Genomic DNA, 22848 nt, shown 5'->3' with positions numbered 1-22848 from the left:
CACATTCACCCCACCCAAGACATCATGATCATTCCTAACTTGGCATGATGTTACCCATTTGCTTTCAAATTTTCTACCCCACTATGAAAAAATAATCACAGTAGAGAGCTCAGCTCACCAGTGTTAGCCCACTGTGTTTATCAGCAGAAGGCATTTTGGCTCACATGGCCACTTTCTGAGGTGAGTTTTGAATAAGTGGGATCTAATTGGCAGGGGCAAAAAAACCCAACAAAACTAAACAACTAAATCAAAGACAAGAAATGAGAAACAATAAGCAGAAAAGTCAGATGGCTCATTCCCTGTATGACCACACGTGCACCATCCTCAACACATGGTTTTCTGCAGAAGAACAAATTTCAGACAAGTCTTCAGGCTGTTGCCCCCATTCCTAAGCCATGCCTGGCTGTGCAACAGTGCTGGGTGCCTGTCACACGCTGTGACCAGTAGTGTGGAAAATGACATCTGTGCGCCCATCGCGGTAATCAGGGCTCTCTGCTACCCCAGCCACACCCAGGCCGAACCCCCACACTGCAGCCACCTGCCAGCCCCAGCACAGCCACTCCTCACTGCCATACTCTTCCCTGGCACAGAGATCACCCCACTGAGCCACCCTGGGATGGGCAAGGTGCTTGGGCCACCTGGCAGCAGAGCCAGTCCCCGAGGCTGCTCTCTGCTGAGTGATGAGATCAGACAGGGCTCTGTTGGTCCCCTGAGTGCCTCAGCTGTGTCCTTTTAATTGAATGTGGCACTAACAAGGGACCTCCACTTGTGCCACAGTATTTGGTCTAAGAGAAACAATAACTTTAAAATAATTGCTGTGGCAGAGGGCTCATGGCCACCGAGGGTAACTTGCCATATGCCATTTGAGAGGGAGGCAGGGAACGCTTCACCCTCCGCACCTCTCCCACCTGCTTCACCAAGTGCAAACACTACTGTGCAGCTCTGGTTTGCTTTTTCCATTCCACTGAATGATTCGAAGGATGATTTTTGCAGTGTTCTATATTAAGTGGAAGAGACACCTTTTGTTCCAAAAAGAGCTTTTGAAATTAAGCCAAGGTGATTCATAATTAGATGAATCGAGTGCAAGTGTAAAATGCCGGGCCACATCCCCAGTGCTTGTCCACAGCACAGTATTCACAACCAACCCACAACCCACAGACATGTGAAGTGGCTATAGGTAAGCACAGGCACACCATAAGCTTTTCCAGATTCTCCAGATTTACAGCAGACTGACTGCCATATTTTTTCTTTCCTCCTGAAGTTTTGGAAAGATCAGACCACAAAGTACGGCCTTGCCAGTGCTACAGAAGAGTCAACAGTGCCTATGTTCAGAGTTACTCCTTCACAACAAACTGCTGTCAAGAGACAAATGTGGCTATCTGTATAGAATGGACAAGATTGTCAGGAACTCAAAGATTAATGTTAGAGACTGGCATGGAGAAACAAGCACAAGGGGGGAAAGAGCCCCTTATGCAACTTTGAAAAACTAAAATAAGTACACATATATATATATATTCAGATCTATATAATCATACAGAGTTTGACAGTGAGACACAAGTGATCTGAGAGGTGATGGCATGTAGCAATGCATTTCCACACCCAAGCAAGTGTTTCTATATAAGGGAAAGAGCTTCACCTTACCTTGGAACATGTAAGGAAGTTAAACTAGAATTTTCTATAGCCTTCTGATTGTAACTGGCTCAGTGCCAGCACAGAGGCACTGAATGGGCTTTGGAAGTGTGTGGGCCTGACATTGGTCTGAATTTAGGCTTCAGGCTCTGCCAGCATCTGTGTGAAAGGCAAGCGAGCAACTTTCTCATGTTAGCCTGAAAATCTTAAGGAGGAATTCAAACAAACCTTGGGAAGTGAGAAACCATCCGCAGGTGGTGTTTTTTCCAACATGTTTACTGGCAAAAGAAATGTTTACAAAAGGGTATAGACGCTGAATAACCAATCACATTCTTTGTACCGTACTACTCTATAAAAGTAGAATTTAGAAGAATAAAGTTTGCTCTCATCTTTACCATCATGGAGGGTCATGTTGTTATTCCTGTGCCGTCTGATAACATACAGACATAACAACAGAAGTGTACCTCAAAGCCTGTTGCCAAGTTCATTGGGCAAAGTGCCAAATAGCCCACCTAAACAATCCAGTACTAAAAGGACAACACAGAGGTGCTCTAGTTTTTTTTGGACTGCCTTAGCCAGTGTGTGTTTTCTACAGTGTTCAGCTTGTATTTCTTTGTTCTATAATGTTTAATTTTTTTGTCATTATTAAAACCTTTTATTTTACAAAGCATATCCAGAGAAGTTGTCTTGCTATTATTAAGCCATTTCTCTGCAAGGGCTGGCCCCTCAGAGGTATTGGGAACCCCAATAATGGCACCCTCATTGAAGGAAATTTATAAAGAGCCAAGAGAAGATACTCCCAAGCAGTGGAAGCTTGATCAGAAAGACTAGACACTCTCTTACAGAAAAGGATCTATTTTGCCATAGTACGAGACAGTAGACCCCGCACCTCCTGTCTCTACTCTCTGTGTGTGGTGGTGCATCCCCTAACCTCAGGCCTCACCATGATCCAAAGGAGTCCAAAACTATGCTTTTCATTTCTTTTCCTTTCTCTTTAGCACTGATTTTTTCTAAATAATGCACATAATGCATGCACTTTTGAAGGAGGAAGATGACCCTGTAACAGATATATTTTCAAGACCTAGGGTCAAATTCTCAAATTTACTTAACATTGTTTCAAAAAAGGTATGGTGCTAATCAACACAGAAGTGTATCTGTAGATTTTTTTTATCAGTTTCCATCAATAAAATAAGCTTTATTATTATTGCTGCTGCTGTTTGACCTTCTTTGTTTCAATTACTTCTTGTAGTATGATGTTTTAAGTGGCTCAAATTATTTTTGCCTAATATCGAGGTTCAAAACAAAATAAAGGCATCGATGAAAAATACCATAACTACCAAAATGACACATTTTATCTGGGAAAAGAGCTCACACAGTAGAAACTTTCTTTATACCATATTACATCAATTTCTTGATGGTCCAGTACATCTGTTTTGGTCAGGTTTTTAAAATTATTTTAGTTTTACAAGCTCCCAATACAGTAATGTTCACTTCCTTAGCCTGGAACAGAACCAAGTACCCTCACCAGAAATGACAGACAACACTCACCGGTTGGGAGAGATGTCCCGGTGCGAGTAGTCAGAGAGAGATGCGGGATTCCAGGCGGCTCTATTCCAAAATGCTGTTTATTGCAAGATGGTGTTACAGCAGTCCAGGGTCGTGGGTGATACAGAGCCCAGCCTAAAAGCTGCCAGCTACAGCTTATAGGCATGCCTGAGAGACCCTTAAGAGCTGGTTGCAATTCATTATATCTTTTTCCATACTGAATATGCTAATTTACAACATCCAACCAGTAAAAGACACAAATCCTATAGAATCTACATACAGCCTATTAGAAGTACTACATTACCATATCGTGTAACATTTTAAACTCTAAAAGCTACTTTATAGACCCATTTTCTCTTCCCTGCCACATTGGCAGGGTCCCCCCAACCTTTGGACACTTGGCATCCCTTTATTTGCTAAGGGTATTGTTCAATCAAGAGGGATTCTCCTTCAGCTGGCTAAACCATTGTTTTCTGGTTGTTCAGTAACTAATGGCTTGGCATCTTACATCTCAAAGCTCACCTTCATTTCTATTTTGCTTATAGGTTTCTGTTGGAGTCCATGTTTCCATGGATCTTCCACAGAGAGTGAAATGTGAAGGGATTGAATTAAAACCTTTAGAAAAATTAAAATATATAAAGCCATATATGTGGTGGTGTGGAAGTAAGTTCATAATAAGTTTGTTAGGTTTGTGCAGGTTGATTGCACAATGGTATGTTCCTTGTACCCCATTTTTCCCCTGTTGGTATTATCCTGTAATTCCCCAAAGTCATGTAGCTATTCAGTTATTTGTCAATCTTTTCTCATAGTCTGTGTAAACCCCTCCCTGTTGTCCCTGATTGGTTTCGGTTATGTCACCCCATGTTCGTACCACCTCTTTAGTTGAAACCCATTGGTTGTAACCTCCTTACCACACCCCATTTCACTGTTGTATAAAACGGCAGGTCAGAAGAGCCTCGGGGGCAGTTTTGAGCATCTGACAGGTGGTAAGGAGGTCTCGTGGGACCCCCAAATAAATCTGTCATTTTACTGGACTGGCTCCTCCCTTCTTCTTCTCCATCATTGTCAGCATTCTCCACCGCCTCACACAGCCTCTCAGAACAAGAACTCACAGGGATCAGCCGGCTTATGTGACTTGCCTAGCTGTACCCTTTAGCCTGCTGCGGTGTCTGAGCTAGCCGAGGCAGGCAGAGAGACTGAGTTCTCTTAAAGGCACCGCGACACATATATGCATAAAGTAGAAATCTAAGCCTCAGTTTTAAGCTTCACATGCCCTAAGTGCCTAGTTGTTAGTGTAGAAGTACAGAGCTTCAGGCCTAGTGATAGAGTTTAGACACAACAAAAATAGAGTACTGTTTAAAATTTTTGGTATGAATTTTGCGCAAATAAGATAGTTTTTTACGTATGTTAAGATAGAGTTTTTCACATAACAAGATAGAATTTTTACGCACAATAAAATAGAACTTTTACGCTAGCAAGATAGAGTTTTTGCACTGATATGCTATATGCGTAGGTTTTTGATGCTGCTTTTCGTAGTTTTTTGTAGTTTTACGAACTTAGAAAATTGCACCTAGATTGGGTGTCACCCTGGTTTTGAAGACTTTTTTAGCCTTCTGCTATGTTCTTCATATTGGAGTCAGAAGTTTCACCTTATCACACCTTCTACTATAAACACTGGCCATGTTTTGCTAACTGTCTTTTATTGTTTACATATTTCTAGGTAGGAGGAGAAATGTGATTGACAGTTAGCTCGACCAACGTGGATTGAGAGGTGGAATTCCATCCTCCAATCCACGGGCACCATGGCAAATGTATAAAACTGGGTTTTGTAAATAAACTCGCTCTCTTTTCCTGCTTCGCTCACCAGCGTGTCCTTGTGTGGTTCTTCCCGTGTCCACTGTGACATCTGGTGACCCCGACGTGTGTGGTAGGACTGTCTGGGTGAGCTCTGTCGGGCCCTTCACTCCTTGCCTAGGCTCTGTGGCTCTGTAGTGCCTTTCACTCCTTCCCTAGGCTCTGTGGCTCTGTTTGGCGGGTTTACCCCCCCCTTTTTTCTGCTGCACAATGTCTTTCGATACGGTCTTGAAAGAGGACTCCATAGTTTTGGAGGTCTGGAAGTCTATTGTAGAACTAAAGTACGTTCCTGTTTCCTGGGCAGAACTTCAGGGTTTGTTGGAATGGGCCCAGGGGCGTGGCTTCTTTAGCGATCCGGCGGACGCATTTTCTGGGGAGGTGTGGGGCAGTTTGGGGAAGTGCCTCAAGAACCTTCTCTCTTCCCCCCCCGTCGTGCTGGAGGCAGCCAGGTTGTTGGTTGTGTGGGGAGAGATTGATCTCTTCTTTCGGAAAATGGATCCCGCTAGCTCGGAGATCTCGGCAGATTCTCTGAGCGACCCTCCCTCTCCGGTGGTAGGTGGGGGGCCGCAAAGGGACGCGGCCGCGGTGTCGGACGTGGGATCTCCGTCCGAGCTCGATCCCCTGTCTCCGAGGTCGGAGGATTCTTTTCCTCCCCCTTCGGCTGATGCGCTGGAAGATTTGTTCCTCTCCGATTCGGATTTCGAATTTTTGGGGAACAAGGGAAGCCTGAACCCGCCCCGGCCGTTCGAACAGCGAGAGGGCGGGGCCCCGCAGTCGTCACGGCCGGCCCCGCCCACTCATGCCCCACAGCTCCGGGGAGTGGGGATGGAAGAGCCTTCCATTCAGGCCTTCCCAGCACTGACGGGCGGGGAGGAGGCCTCGGCGCGGGCCCCGCCCCTTGTAGAGCATGATTCTGTTACCACGCTCTGCCCGAAATGCGGAACTTCCACGACGTATCCTCTGGATACGTCAAGGGTGGAGCCGCCCCCCGCGCAGCCCCCCTTGGGCGCCGAGGGTGGCTCCTTGGGCGCCTCGGCGCCTGCGCCGCCTCTGCAGAGCGTGGAGGGGGCGGGCGCCGCTGGAGGCGGGGCCTGTATCGGCTCTTCGCCGGCCCCCGTCCTGTTGGGTGGGCAGTCCGTGCATTCCCTGTCGGGGGGGCTGCCGCCTGCTATTGGCCGGCGGAGCCTCGGTGAAACCTTACTCGGCGGGATCCCGGACCGAGCGGCGGCTGGCTCGGGCAAGGGCGGAGCGACGCCGATCCCTGCTCCCTTCCTGGGTTCCCCCCCCACTGCACCGGTCGCGCCTGCGGTGCTGAGCACGGCGCGTGTAGAGGGTGCAGTCCCGCGAACCACGCCTGCGCCGTTGATCGCGGCGCGAGACGGGGACGCAGCCCCGCGGGCAGCGCCGGTGCCCGCCCCCCGTCCCCCCCCTGCTCTGAGTGCGCAGGCGCCCTTGAGCACGGCGCACAGTGGAGCGAAAGCTCCGCCAGCCGCACCCGTCCCAGCACATTGTAATCTGCCTGCACGGGACTCGGGGGTTCTATCGGAACCTACACCTACTGAAGAGCCCTGTACCCGTGCTGCGGCGGACGCAGGCACCGCCGGGGCTGCGGAAGCACCAGCGGGCCCGCCCCCGCAGCCTCCCACCGGCGCTGCGCCTGCGATGGGAGCAGGCGCTACAGTTTTTAAATTCAGCGCTGGTGGGGACGCAGCTGGGGTCCGGCCGGCCCTTCCCAGGGCCAAGAGACCCCGCGATCTGGGATCCTCCACCTGGACACTCCCTCCTTGTAATGTCACAGTGCGGCCAAAGGATAAGCAGCAATTTTGGGGGGCAGTTAAAGTCAAGACGGAGGAAGTGATGGACTGCATGTATACACATTGTCCTCCGGAGTCTGAAAAGATTAGCGCTACTGCTGTTGTTTCTGACGCCGCTGGACCTCCGGTGTCTGGCATTCAGCTGGCCCCCAGCCAAGTGTCTGCCTCTGTCCCTGTGGACTCCACGGGACGGGATGTGGCAGGTCCTGCCACCCTACCAGGAGGTCTCCAGGCTTTCCCTGTCATAACAGGTGTTACCCATAACACCCACCAGCCTTTGCATTGGAAAGCCTTGATGGACCTTCGTGATAGGGTGGGGAAATATGGCCTGGGGTCTAGTGAAGTAATGCAGATGCTCAGGTTTTTCAACGGTCATCTTTTAACACCTTATGACATCCGGAGTCTAGCTCGTACTCTGTTTCCACCTGTCGAATATGAAATTTTCGAATCAAAATGGAGTGAGTTAGCAAACAGCACAGTGGAGCAAAATGCCACATTAGGCCCAACTGATGTCAGGCGCACGGTTGATACCGATAAGCTGCTGGGCATCGGAAATTATGCCGATGCCAATGGACAAGTTGGGTTTGCGCCCTTGGTGCTTGAGCAGTGCCAACAGGTAGGCATGGCAGCTCTGGTTCAGACCATAGCAATGGCTGCTCCAGAGGAACCGTTTAACACAATTGTTCAAGGAGCTGATGAGACATTCCTGCATTTTGCAGGAAGGCTGACTGCTGCAGTGGAAAAGCAGGTCGGTGATCCTGAGCATAGGAAGGTATTACTTAAGTACCTGGGCCGAGGCAACTGCAATACTGATTGCAGGAAGATCATCGACACACTTCCTGGTGATCCGTCCATCGCTAAGATGGCAGAGGCCTGTGCAAAGATAAGCACACGTAGCCGCAAGTTTGTGGCCTTGGCTGATGCTGTGCAGTCACCTGGGGCTATGGCTGTACAATCAGCCATGGCCCCTGTGATGCAGCCTGCTTGGAGGGGCCCTCAGGGCAGGTTGCAACAGCAGGGCAGTCCCAGAACCAGGAAAAAACAGGGGAAGAAAGTGCAAAAAACCACGGCCCCCTTGTTTCTGTGCGCTCGATGTGGAAAACCAAATCACTTTGCAAATGATTGCAGGGCGACGGTGCATGCTAATGGCCATCCCCTTCTGGTGTCGGGAAACACGAAACGCAGCGCGAAGCAGAGACGCGCTCAGACACAAGTGTCTCTGCCCCCACCCGAACCGATGGAGGTCTGCTTAGCAGGCTTGCAGCCAGCACCCGCGGCTCAGCGGGTGTTGACATCTGCACAGCAGAATCTGTCCTCATAAATTCGGACAAGATACACAGGGTCCCCTTGGATGCCTTTGGTCCTTTGGGTGATGGCATGAGTGCTTTCCTCATGGGGAGGTCTAGTGCCATCATTCAGGGTATCATTGTGCACACAGGACTCATCGATGCCGACTTTTCAGGGCAGATTCACGCGATGGTCTCCACGTCTACCCCCCCTCTGACTATCCCAAAAGGCACACGAATTGCTCAACTTGTTCCTTTTAAGTCTTCTATTTCCAGGACGGAGGACCGGTCACGAGGTGACGGCGGCTTCGGCTCTACTGGGCCACCTCAAGTGCACTGGACTGTTGCCCTGACCAAAGACCGTCCTGAGATGGTGTGTACTGTGTCCATGGCTGGTGCAACGCCGCTAGAGATTCAACTTCGCGGCCTCCTGGACCCCGGGGCCGATGTTACGATTTTCTCCCTGGCGGCTTGGCCCCCTCAGTGGCCTTTGAGCCTGGTGCAGACACCTGTGACGGGCATAGGAGGAACGAAGCAGTGCTACGTGAGCCAGAATCCTGTGACCATCACCAACCCGGAGGGACAGACGGCCACGATTTGGCCTTATGTTACGGACACTGCTAAGAACCTCTGGGGGAGGGATGTCTTGGCCACGTGGGGGGTGCGACTCACCACGGATTTTTAATGGGGGCCACTGTGATGAAGGGCGCAGAGTGTCCCACGCCTCCTTTACGGTGGCTAGTGGACAAACCCATCTGGGAGAATCAGTGGCCCCTCTCTCATGACAAGCTAGTCGCCCTTCGTGAACTTGTTCAGGAGCAGTTGGACCAGGGGCATCTAGAACCATCTACCAGTCCCTGGAACACTCCTGTGTTTTGCATTAAAAAGAAGTCTGGGAAATGGAGGTTGCTACAAGACCTCCGAAAAATCAATGCCGTGATGGAAGGCATGGGGACATTACAGGCGGGCATGCCATCGCCTACCATGCTTCCCGCGGACTGGCCGGTCCTCATCGTGGATCTGAAGGATTGTTTTTTTACGATCCCTCTGCATCCCGATGACAGACCAAAATTTGCCTTCACGGTACCAACAATAAACAATGCTGAACCGGCACAGAGATATCAATGGAAATTTTTGCCTCAAGGAATGCGAAATTCCCCGGTACTATGCCAATGGTATGTGGCCCGTGCCTTATCTGGAGTCCGCAAGCAGTTTCCTGACGCTCACGTCTATCATTATATGGACGACATTTTGGTGGCTGCGCCCACCCAGGATGAGCTGCTGAGGATACAGCCTCAGTTGTTGAATGCTCTGCATTCACATGGACTGCAGGTGGCTCCAGAAAAGGTACAACAGCAACCTCCCTGGAAATATTTAGGTGTCAAAATTCTGGAACGGACTATCCGTCACCAGGAGGTGCAATTTGTGCAACCTGTGAAGACACTGAATGATGCTCAGAAGCTGGTAGGTGTCATCACTTGGTTACGTCCTTACTTAGGACTAACCACCGCACAACTGTCTCCCTTGTTTGAATTATTAAAAGGGGACACTGATTTAAAGTCACCTCGTCAATTGACCCCTGAGGCACAAAAAGTGCTGGAGGAGGTGCAACAAGCTGTTTCAGCCCGCCAGGTGTACCGTATTGAACCTTCCATTGATGTCACTGTGTTCATCACCACTCCTGATCTACATCCTACAGGTATCATTGGCCAATGGAACGATGATTGGACTGATCCTCTGCACATCTTGGAATGGGTCTTCCTGCCTCATCAGCCGCACAAGACGGCAACTGCGTTGTTTGAATTGATTGCGCACTTGATAATCAAGTGCCGGCAACGCTGTTTGCAATTGATGGGTGCAGATCCCTCAAGAATCATACTCCCGGTTCAGAGGGAGGAATTTGATTGGAGCTATGCGAACAACGTGTCGCTACAAAGTGCTCTAGAGGGTTTTTCAGGACAGATCACTTATCATCTGCCCAGCCACAAGCTATTGCAAGTGGCAAAAGATACTCGATTTTCATTACGACCCAAAAATAGCCAAGAGCCAGTGCAAGGACCCACCGTCTTCACTGACGGTTCAGGCAAAACAGGAAAAGCCATTGTTACCTGGAAGGATGGATCTGAATGGCAGATTTTGGAAGGCCATGAGGACGGGTCAGCCCAACTGGTTGAACTAAGGGCTGCCGTCATGGCATTCGAAAAATTCTCTCAGACACCCTTCAATCTGGTCACGGACTCAGCTTATGTTGCCGACATTGCACAGCGATTAGGGTATTCAGTTTTGAAGGAAGTCACTAACCCTGCCTTGTTTCATCTCCTGAAGACCTTGTGGTGTGCAATTCAGTCCAGGGTTCATCCCTATTACGTTCTGCACGTTCGAAGTCACACAAATTTGCCAGGCTTCGTAGCGGAAGGTAATGCAAGGGCTGACAAGCTGGCTAACCCAGCATGGGTTGCTCCTCAGCCTGACACACTCGCACAGGCCAAGGCATCGCATGGGTTCTTCCACCAAAATGCGCATACGCTGCAGAAGCAGTTTCACCTGACGGCCACTGAGGCTCGTGACATTGTTGATTCTTGTGACGACTGTCATGCCCTTGGTGCGCCGTTGCCGGCAGGGGTTAACCCCAGGGGCCTTAAGGCCTTGGAGCTTTGGCAGACCGATGTCACCCAGGTCGCCGAGTTTGGCCGGCTCAAGTATGTGCATGTCACGGTGGACACATTCTCCTCCGCGATGTGGGCTTCGGCTCACACTGGAGAGAAAGCCCGCGATGTCATTGCCCACTGGAGGCAGGCCTTTGCTGTACTAGGCATACCTTCTGTCGTGAAAACTGACAATGGTCCTGCTTATGCCTCTCAACAGGTACGGCAGTTCCTACAGGCATGGGGTGTGACTCACAACTTTGGCATCCCTCATTCTCCAACAGGACAAGCAATTGTAGAGCGTGCTCATGGTACTCTCAAGCATGTCCTCCAGAAGCAAAAACGGGGAATGCAGGGTGAAACACCACACAGTCGCTTGGCCAAAGCATTGTACACCATCAATTACCTTACAGTTCCGCAGAACTCAAGTAACCCTGTGATTGTAAACCACCTCCTCTCGTTGCAGGCTTCAGATGACACGCATCAGCCTCGAGCGAAGGTTCGGGTCCGGAATTTAGTTACTAAACAATGGGAAGGACCCTATGACCTGATCGTTATGGGGCGTGGGTATGCGTGCGTGTCCACAGATACTGGGGCACGCTGGGTACCCTCAAAGTGTGTCCGTCCTGACCTGAGACAGCAGAGGCAGAATCCGGCTGATAGGCGAGATGGAGGCCGTGACCAGACTGAAGGTCATCAAATGGATGAATCCTTGGGCGATGATTCGGACGCAGATGACGCGAGTGATCGCTCTGATGATTCCTCCATGGATAATCATTGAACTCTGTACAGTTGTTTCCATTGTAAAAATTGTTCATTTTTCTTTTTCTACTTTTTCTTTTTTTAAAGATAAAAAGGGTGAGATGTCACCCTGGTTTTGAAGACTTTTTTAAGCCTTCTGCTATGTTCTTCATATTGGAGTCAGAAGTTTCACCTTATCACACCTTCTACTATAAACACTGGCCATGTTTTGCTAACTGTCTTTTATTGTTTACATATTTCTAGGTAGGAGGAGAAATGTGATTGACAGTTAGCTCGACCAACGTGGATTGAGAGGTGGAATTCCATCCTCCAATCCACGGGCACCATGGCAAATGTATAAAACTGGGTTTTGTAAATAAACTCGCTCTCTTTTCCTGCTTCGCTCACCAGCGTGTCCTTGTGTGGTTCTTCCCGTGTCCACTGTGACAATTGGGTAGTGTGTAGATAAAGATATGAATATGCATTTGTAACTTATGGATAAAAAGTCTCTGGGTTGAAGGTGGAGGTATCGATTGATCAATTTGATCCATCAATCCAACCTCCATCTTCTGCAACCTGAGGAATGATCCTTGCCGGGGAGGCGAAACGGGATTTTTAAGGTACTATCTATAGCAGTCCTTGTTGCCTGGGATCTGGGCCCCGGGGTCCCCCCCTTCTCCCCCTTGCGGAGCTTGCCGCCGGTGCGCTGGTCGGGACCGCTGGGGACTCTGCATGGGGTGGGACCCTGGGATCCCGCATTGCCATCACGTCCCTGCGGCTGGGAACTCTGGTTCGGGATCCCTCACTGCCATCGCGTCCCCGTGGCCAGGGACTCTGTGCGGGTTCTGAGTCTCGGGGCCTTTTCTATCACGGTGATCCCCGCGGCTGGGACCCCGTCTGGGATTTGTGATTCTGTGATTGATCTCTTTCTGTTATTGCGACCCCACAGCTGGAGACGCTGCTTGGGGTCAGGAGATTGGAGGTTGATTTTACCTGGAGGCTGTGATGTTAAATTCTATGCTTTGATTATTGTTTTACTGGAATTTTGCTTGTTAAGACTTATGTTTATAACCGATTGTGACATTGTAAGACCGCTCGTTTAGAACTCTCGTACCTTCAGACTTATGCTTTCATATAATAAACAACTTTGTTTAGACCTTAAAATGTTCTTTGACTTTTAAGACCTATAACCCGTAAAACGGCCTTGGCAGGTTTCATAGTCTCAAAATCAATCATATTTATAAGGTTTTCTTGTCCAATAACTGATAAAGAAGAGCTCCTATTTAAATAAGTTATGCTCATCTGACAGGCACAAAACTTCATCCTGAGCCAACATAACAAACAATGAAGCACAATCTTTGGAATCAACAGGCATACACATTTTGGTGAACAGGAGATGAGCTGTAGCACTTTGCAGTGCAGAGCTTTTGATAAAGTGATTATATTCACACAGAGTACACCATAGTCATAGCTTTTTGCTGAAGATATTCGTTTACACTCTGTGAAAGCAGATGACAACAAAATTGCTTTTCTTTGTTATTGTGCAGTTTCTGACCAAGTGATGTGCACCAGGAGAGATGCAAGCTCACACAAAGCAGAATACAAGAAAAACATCTTCTGAACTCAGGTTTGATGAACCAGTTGGATTTTGGGTCTCATCTGTAAGTCGGCTGAACAGCCTACAAAGGAAAAACAAGGTGGAAGTTGTTTGTGATTTCCTCATGGGAATAGAAAAAAATGGAAAAAGCTCTGAAAATTTTTCTCACAACCTTCCTACAAGATTAGGTTGGGCTTAGCTCCCTAGTCCTTGAGGTGTGGGACAGCCCCAGAGGCTTCCTTATGCAGATTTGAACAGCTGAGGCTGGTGCTTACATCCCAGGTCCTCTATCTATGCACTAAAGATCATCAGAGCCCAGAAGCAATTACACAGGGGGTTGTTTTGTTTGCTTAAGACTGATTTCGCAAGGGGATTTTAACTCAAGCCTTTGCATCAATATTTTGTGTATCCCTTTGTACAGTTGCCCACAACACTGAAGTTTTAACAGATTTTGCAGGGAAATCCTACAGCATCTCTTTCCTACCTCCTCTTAAATGGGAGCACTGCACTCATTGTCCACTTGTAGCCAGATTCTCATCAGAGGACCCTGTACTGATCATAGAAGTTGGTAAAAAAAAAAACAAACAACCCAAACAAACAACAAAAAACCCCCACATCTAGAACAGAAAACATTTCAGTGATTTAAAACTGTCAGCTAGTTTAAAGGAAATAGGAAGATATAAAAATAAAGTAATTGCCTTGCCTTCCTTTAACATTATTTTTTCCTTGGCTTTTTTCTTTGGCATCTGGTCAGCCTGTCATGACACAGTCCAATTAAAATTATATATTATCACAGGTATCATTTCCCTAGTGCCAATGTTCCCACTGGACAGAAGACTCTTTTGATAGCATTTTGATACCCACTATTCAGTGTTTTATTTTCCTGACAAATTTATCATGTGTAATTTATCATCATGAGTGTTAAATCTCACTATAATAAAAGGCAGAGCTTGGTGTTTTCCACATTTTTTAATGTATAGACCCTTCTATTTTTATTTAAACTTGTATTAAAGCTGCAGATTCCTGTAATATATTCCTTTTTTGAAATGCCACATTTTGGCATTTGGTGGTGTTCAGAAGATGTCATTGGTCTGTTTAACTAAACAAATCTAAGCAAATATCCAACTTGTATGTAGTCCACAAGGACCACATCAACAAATTGAAGGAAAACGCCCATTTTAAAAGTTTGTAGCTCAAAAGAGGTGTGCAAGTGTCATGGAAGTAACATTTCCGCCATTTTACAGTGTGATAACAAAGATTAATAAAAGAGGAAAAGAATAGATTAAAGCTATTTGTAAAGTTCTACTGGAAGTTTGTAGAAGAACCAAAAATTTGATAAGAGTTCTGTACTTTCATGACAAAGCTCACTTGTCCTTTAATAAATGTCAGTGTAAAAAAAAAAAAAAAAAAAGCGTGTGACTTTCATAGTACTTTTATTTCTTCCTCACAATCACCTACAGCCAAAATCCTAAAATCTATCTCAGTGAATATTTTAGACAATTTAAAGAATTTCCATTCTCCAGAACTTCTTCAGCACTATTACCTGAAGCTTAAAATACTTTTTCTTGTGTTGCGTCTGTCAGTAGCGATTCTTCTCTTTTAACCCAGAAAGATGCTTAGTATGTGGGATAATGCATATTTTGAAACCAGACAGAGGCAAAAGACAATAATGAATCCAAAAGAATCACTATGCACTGCTGGGATGGTGATTCACAAAGGAAGATGAGAGTCAGTGACTACAGTTCTAGGTATTGTTCATTTCCCAGCATGCTTAATTTAAAGGCTCTTGAGCAGGAATTTTCTTACAGAAACTACCTGTGGTCTAAGAGAATCTTCCCTTACAGCTTCTGAGCAGCAAGCCTCATGTAAAACAGAAAGGCAATATGCCCAAGATCAGCTCCAAAAAAACCCTGAATTTGGATTTTGCTTGTCTACACAAAAGTACACTGAGATATGCCTGTACATACCCTTATATTAACAGCAAGAAACATTTGCATAATAAGTGTTCTAAGAAATTAAACTAAAAATGTCAGCACATTATATTGATGCATTTCATTCACCATTAAAGATTTTACAGCCTGATTTGAGAAACACATGTATTCCACAGTACTTGATCTACTATTTAAGAAACTATTTTAAACTTCAGTGTCCCCAACTGTATGGAACTGCTACTAAACTTTCTTTGAAATTACAGTGTAGATAATACATAAACCCTTTACCAAACTTCTCAGTCAGTATGCACTTCTCTTGCCCTCAGTTATCCCGATCTGAGCCTACAGGATATATGAGGGTTCCACATGCCTACTAAAGCTCCACAGAATCATATTTTCTCTCTTTTACAGAAAAAAATTTGCAAACAAGGTGAAAAACAGTTCTAAGCAGTATTTTTCCTGGTTTTCCATTATAATTTAATGATGCTTATGAATTTATAATTCCATAAACAAGCTTATTAAGGTTGAAGGCCCATAGGAGATTCTTTTTATGAACAACAATTTTTTTCCAAGCTTTGACTGGAATGATTATGAAAGATCCCAAGACATTTAATTCCTACATGGTAGCAGCTGAGGCTATCAGCATATCCTTGTTTTGGACAGCATTCTAATGACAAAAACAGTACTTCTGGAGACACCTATCACCAGGTGATGACACAAAAATTCCCATTGATGAACCTATGGATTTCTTTTTATCAGCTCTGTGAGTTCAAGGTCTGATTCTTCTTTCCAATACATCACCTGTGCACCTTATTTAACCAGGATACAGGGTTCAGAGTTACACCAGCTGCATGTGGTTGCTGCTACTTTTAACAATTTATGGATCAGCCTGGACACAAGACATTACATGCTGTCAAATCATCAGGGCCAGCTCAAAACCACAGCCTCATCCCTGTGTGTGTTACCTGGAGTTTACCTCTGCCTGTGATTTATTAAAATATGAATATCGATCTAATATCAATATCCAACTGTGACGGACAAAAGACTCTCTAACAGTTAAAGTTAGAAAGTGTATGTTTATTACAACGCCGGGCAGCGGGTGGGATAGCTCCCTAATGCGCACTGCCAAGATCACAGGTAATTACAAAGCCTTTTATTTACAAAAATGTTGAATACACAAAATACAAATGCATATTCATACCCCGTCACTTCCTCTTCTCCACTTCGTATGCTAATTGACAAAAAAGGCTATTAAGCATGCGTAGTTTGTTCCCTGAAATGGGTCGGTGGTCCTTTTGTGAGGAGTGGTCACCAAAAGGAGGAAGTAAAACGAGTCTTCCTCGTTCTAAACTTTCAACCTTTTCAATGCAGATGTGATTAATGGCTGGTAGAACTCCCTGTTTCCTGTTTTCCAGGACTATTTCAGTGGGTTTCTGGAAACAGGAGGTCTGGTGTTGTATTGATTAGTTTCTCTGTTTGACAAGCAATGAGTTATTAAATCCGGGGTAGCTTATCTTAAATCCGGTTTCTTCTAACCATCCTCTAACTTTTAACTGATTTCAGCAAAGCTTATCTATTCATTTCAACTAAATCAGCAACATCTATTGTTAACTGTAACTTTAGCTTTTCTCAAAGTTTCAAAATTAGTGTCTCGTTTCCCCACTTCTTTGAAATGAGTAAATTCTTTTACTCAGTATACAGCGTCTTCTTCATCTATCCAAGCCGTACGGCTGGTGTCTCTCAAGACTAAGCCATACGCCTTTGATAGTGATGTTAAAGCTGCCACTCGTCGTAGCATCCTCCACTTCCAAACAAGTATTACAACAGATAATACTAAACTTATGCTGACCAAAATAAGCAATACAATTACAGGGTGGACTAAGGCATTCAGTATACCGGTTGATGTTGGAGACCACCCAAAAAGCACATCCCACCAATGATGAGACAAATGTTCCTCAAGGCTTTTAAAAACCCCTTTTATGGTCTCTGTGTCATGATGTATTGTAATGAATGTCTTTTTTCCTCCATCTCTAATGTCTTTTAAGATTTCTCTCAATTCATGATGTTTCATCCATTGAGCAACTAAAGTCAAATTCATTCCTATGGGCACAGTGGCTAGGTTGGCCTTTATATATTGATGTGATATTACAGGTGCCCGATAGGAAAAATCACATCCCTTAATTCTAACAAAATTGCAGACACACAAATTGAATTGAGTCTCATCTATAATTTGGTTGCCTATCCTTATGCTGGGGCATGCAGTCCTAAGACAGACACAACCTTGTCCCGTATACACAAGCGAAGTTGTCTGTTTGCCTGGATGCGTTTCAAAGTGACAAATACTTTGGTCCGTATCCAAACAAGTGTCTTTGTCACCTTCTAATGTCCTTTCACATATGTATCCTAGTTGTCTCCTCAAAGTACAGGGCTCTAGATTAACAGTTTGCCATTTTCCTTTAATTTCTTGTGCCCACATCCTGTGTTCAGAAGGGTACAGTACCGTTCCCTCATGGTTTAATCCTAAGGGGCCTATTGGATGTATTAGGTCCACTGAGAAATTGTGTATAGTTAAAACAAAGGCTTGACAGCCTAGTCACAGGGTTATAGGTGAAACATCCACCAAGACTGAAGTTCCCTCTCCATATCAGAGGCATTGTCCCAAACAATCTTGCGAATTTCAGCAGGGAATGTTCCCTCTCCACCTTCCCTGATAACTGCAGCAGCCACTGATTGCATCCACAGTTGTGCTTGAGTACACCCTAGAGCCAGCGAGATGTTTTCACTAGCTGTGCCTAGCGCATTAATTATTACCTCATGATCTCGCTCCTCTGTATTCTCCCATCCTGGTAATATTTGGGTCAATTTCCAATGATTGTTACCCAGTGCTAGTAGAGACGATTGCAAAGGTTGCTGTAGTTTGACTAAATTGCTCCCTACTGAGGTTAATTTAGTCATCAGCATTTCTGAATCTATTGTGTTCAACACTCCCAGTCCTGTCCCTAGCAACCCAGTGAGATCCCTCTTACTCCTAAAATTAGGAGGCATACTTTTTTGGAGCCAAGTGGTCCAGTCCATAAAGGGGTTCCTGAGAAATGGGGCACATTCTGGCCGAACGTGAGAAGCATTTACCTGTACTCCCATTTCTACTCATTTCAAAGACCACTTTGGGTTAACTATCAGCTTCTGAACTCCTGTCTTCTTAATAGCATATGGCCCAATTCTGGTAACTACAGGAGTTATTTGTTCCTCTACTTCTGGAATAGCTGGCATCTGGATGATCACAGCCTTTCTTGGCACTGGTGGAGTAATCTCAGTCTGGTCCTTATGGAGCTCAGTACATACCTGGGTGATGTTAAAGTCAATATCATACCCTTTTATCCCACACCCCTCTATTTTGAGTCTAAACTGAGGACAATTACTCAAGCATTTGTCACAGCATTCAGGACTAATCCGGATGGGTCTCATGGGTGGGTCATAAGCCTCATGGAATCCATCCTGTACGAACGCATATTTACATCCCCAAACATTTCTTCCTTCCCACAAGCTTGCATTCGTGACTTTTAGCATCTTGTTTAAAGCCTTACGGGAGTAAGGGTCATAAGCTCTTCCTTGGCACCGATATATCCTAGTCACATTATACCTACGTGGTATTGCGTTGACTCTTGTTATGGCTAAGGTAATTACTACAATAGTTATAACTTTCCACATAATGTCCATAATAATTATTAGTCTATTTATTCATGGTCCCGAGTGAGCTTCAGCTTCAGTTCGTTATCGCCTGGTGTGACCTTCCAAATTCCCTCTGGGGCTTTCTTCACTCGGGAGTGATGGATCCAGGCCTTCTGTTCTTTGATCTTGATTGCAGTGAAGGTAGTGAGGAGCACCTGGAATGGTCCTTCCCACTGCGGTTCCAAGGTCTTTTCTGCAAAAGACTTAATGTACACATAATCCCCAGGTTGTACATCATGAACTGGCCCATCTAATTCCCTGTTTTGAGCTCCAGTCACATCTCTCTCAGTTTCTCTGAGTTGTTTATTTAGGGCCACCATATATCTATGTAGGGTTTCGTCCCCTATTTGAATGGGTGTTGTCTCCTCTTGAACTGCATATGGCCTCCCATACAATATTTCAAAAGGGCTTAGTTTCTCCTTTGCCCTTGGTTTTGTCTGAATTCGCAATAATGCCAATGGGAGAGCCTGGGGCCAGGGCAAATTTGCTTCTTGCCCCAATCTCACAATTTGTTGTTTAATCAAATAGTTCATTTTCTCTACTTGCCCACTAGACTGAGGGTGGTATGGGGTATGCAATTCCCAGTCTATTCCCAGGTGGTGACTTATTTGCTGTACAATTTTTGAAATAAAGTTTGGCCCCCTATCTGAGGATGTGGTGGCTGGAACTCCAAATCGTGGTATTATTTCTTGCAACAATGTTTTGGTCACTTCTCGGGCCTTAGCTGTCCTGGCAGGAAAGGCTTCTGGCCATCCTGAAAAGGTATCAGTTAGCACCAATAGGTAATGATACCCTCCCTTCCTGGGCAGTTCTGTAAAATCAATTTGCCATTGTTGCCCAGGTCCACAACCTTTCCCAATTTGTCCCACTTTAGGCTTTGGGGTGTTTTTAGGGTTAGTTCGGAGGCAAAGGCTACACTGATGAGTTACTTGTATCACTGTGCCCTGCAATTTCCTGGCCATAATTCTTTCTTTCAAATGGTTATACAGGGCATCTATTCCCCAGTGTGTTTTCTCATGTTCCCTCTGTACTAGTGACCACAACAAATAAGAGGGTACTACAAGTTTCCCTTCTTCAGTTACAGCCCATCCCTCCTGGTTATAACTTGCCTTTTCTACCTTAATAAGTTTCTTATGCTTCTTATTGTATATTGGCTTACCCTCAATAGAAATTTTTCCATCTGGAATCAATGCTGCCTCAGTTGTCTCATCAGGTATCTCATCTTTTGCTGCTTCTTTTGCCTCCCTATCCGCCAGCATATTCCCTTCCTCCAATTCAGAGCTCACTTTTTGGTGCGCTCTAATGTGCATGATGGCTACCTTTTCAGGTAATTGTACTGCGTCCAATAGTCTCAGTATTTCTTGGGCATGTTTAATATTCTTCCCTTGTGAGTTCAATAGTCCCCTCTCCTTCCAAATGGCTCCATGTGCATGAACTACTCCAAATCCATATCTGGAATCTGTATAAAGATTAATTTCTTTTCCTTTCGCCAGCTCTAGGGCTCGAATTAAGGCAATTATTTAAGCCTTCTGCGCAGAGGTATTTGTTGGTAATGGTCCAGACTCTATTACCTCTCTGCTTGTGGTGACTGCATACCCAGCATGCCTCTTTCCACTGATGACATAGCTGCTCCCATGAGTAAACCAGGTCTCAGCATTCTCAAGCGGGGTATCCTTCAGATCCGGGCGACTGGAGTAGGTAGCTTGGATGGTCTCCAGGCAATCATGGATGACTGGTTCTCCCATATTCCCGCTGAGGAAGGAAGCTGGGTTCACAATGTTAGTTACCACAATCTCAACATCATCTTGTTCTACCAGTATAGCTTGGTACTTCAGGAATCTCTGTGGGGAGAGCCAATGCCCCCCTTTCGCTTCCAGGACTGTAGACACTGTGTGGGACACTAGCACAGTCATCTTCTGGCCCAGGGTGAACTTGCGTGCCTCTTGGATGTTCACTGCTACTGCTGCAATGGCTCTGAGACACCCTGGCCACCCCTTAGCTGCTGTATCCAGCTGTTTGGAGAGGTAGGCAACTGCCCTTCAGTACGGGCCCAGATTTTGTGTTAGTATTCCTAAAGCAATTCCTTGCTTCTTGTGAGAAAACAAAAAGAACGGCTTACTCATGTCTGGAAGTCCTAAGGCTGGTGCTGACATGAGGGCCTTCTTTAGCTGGTCGAAGGCTCGAGTTGCTTCTTTTGTCCATTGAAGATCTCTGCTCCTTTCAGTGATCAAGGCATACAGAGGTTTATCAAGCAATCCATAATTATAAATACACAGTCTGCACCACCCTGTCATGCCTAGAAAGGTTCTCAGTTCTTTCACTGTCTGAGGCTTTGGGGTCTGGCATATTGCCTCCTTGCGATCTTTTCCCAAGGTTCTTTGTCCAGCACTTACTTCATAGCCCAGGTAAATAACTGTCTGCTTTACCATCTGGGCCTTCTTTTGGGATACTCGATATCCTTGCATGCCCCAGAAAGTTTAGGAGGCTTACCGTCCAGTCCACGCATGTTTCCTGAGTCTGGGTGGCTATTAAGAGGTCATCCACATACTGGAGGAGCTGTCCTTCTGGAGGAGGTTCCCAGGACTCCAAATCCTTTGCAAGCTGCTCCCCAAATAGGGTAGGAGAGTTCTTATACCCCTGTGGTAATACGCACCATGTGAGCTGAGTTTTACGTCCAGATCTAGGGCTTTCCCATTCAAATGCAAATATTTTCTGGCTGGCTTCATGGAGAGGTAGGCAAAAGAAAGCATCTTTCAAATCTAAAATGGTAAACCAGGTTAATTCAGGTGTTAAACGGGTTAACAGGGTGTAAGGATTGGCAACTACTGGGTACAAGTCCTCAGTTACTTTGTTAACAGCTCTTAAATCTTGTACTAACCTATATGACCCATCAGGCTTCTTCACTGGCAAAATAGGAGTGTTGAAATCAGACTGACACTCCCTCAGTAGTCCTATCTTCAAAAAGTTTTCAATAATTAGACTAACCCCCTCTCTATCTTCTTTCTTTAGGGGGTATTGTTTAACCCTTACTGGCTGTCCTCCTTCTTTAAGTTTAATCTGCACTGGTAGTGCATTCTTTGCCCTTCCTGGTATATCAGAAGGCCACACTCCAGGAAATATCTGATCTATTATTTTCCTGAAATTTTCCTCTTCATTTGCAACTTCAATTTCTTTGGTTATCATCATTTAACTTAACAGTTCTACATATTGTTGATCTTTTACCTCCAAAATAATGTCCCCATTCTTAAATGTTATTTTTCCCTCCAGCTGCTCTAGCAGATCCCTGCCCAAAAGTGCGGATGGAGCTTTAGGCATGTATAAAAATCGGTGAATTCCCCACTGTTTACCCAATTTATACTTCAGTGGTTTGCAAAAATAAGCTCTTTCAGATTGGCCAGTCGCCCCTCTTACCATAACACAGTCATTGGTTACAGGTATTAGGGCCTTATTCAGCACTGAAAATGTTGCCCCTGTGCCTATCAAAAATTTCACCTTTGTTTCTTTGTTCCCCAGTTTGACTATAACCAGAGGGTCCTCTAGGGTAGGGCCCTCAGGTCCCCCTCAGTCCTGTTTTGTATGAGCAATCAGTTTCTCCCCTTTCTGACCACCTTTTCCATGTTCATCACCCTTTTTTAGTTCTGGACACTGGTTTTTCCAGTGACCAAATTTTTTGCAAAATGCACATTGATCTTTTCCCAGTCGGGGTGGTCCCTGTTTCGGTGGACCTTGCCCGCGTTTTCCTTTTTCTCCCTCTTTTACTACTGCTACTAATTTCTTCATCCCTTGTTTATATCCTTCTTCCCGATTACTAAAAACTCTCCAGACCTCGTCCAGTAAAGCTTCTAAATTCCGGCTGTTTGGACCCCGGATCTTCTGGAGTTTCCGCCTGATGTCTCCTGTAGACTGTCCTAAAAATAAATTTATAAATTGCTGTGTCCCTTCATCAGATCCAGGATCCAGGGTGGTGTGTCGGCACATTGCATCTTGCAGGTGATCTAGAAATTCAGAAGGTGTTTGAGAAGGGCCCTGTTTGATAGCGTATAAGGCTGACCAGTTTATGGTTTTGGGGATTGCTCT

This window comes from Prinia subflava (assembly GCF_021018805.1).
Source record: "Prinia subflava isolate CZ2003 ecotype Zambia chromosome W unlocalized genomic scaffold, Cam_Psub_1.2 scaffold_32_NEW, whole genome shotgun sequence".
In the NCBI taxonomy this organism is placed as follows: Eukaryota; Metazoa; Chordata; class Aves; order Passeriformes; family Cisticolidae; genus Prinia; species Prinia subflava.
Note: the sequence above shows the minus strand (reverse complement) of the source record.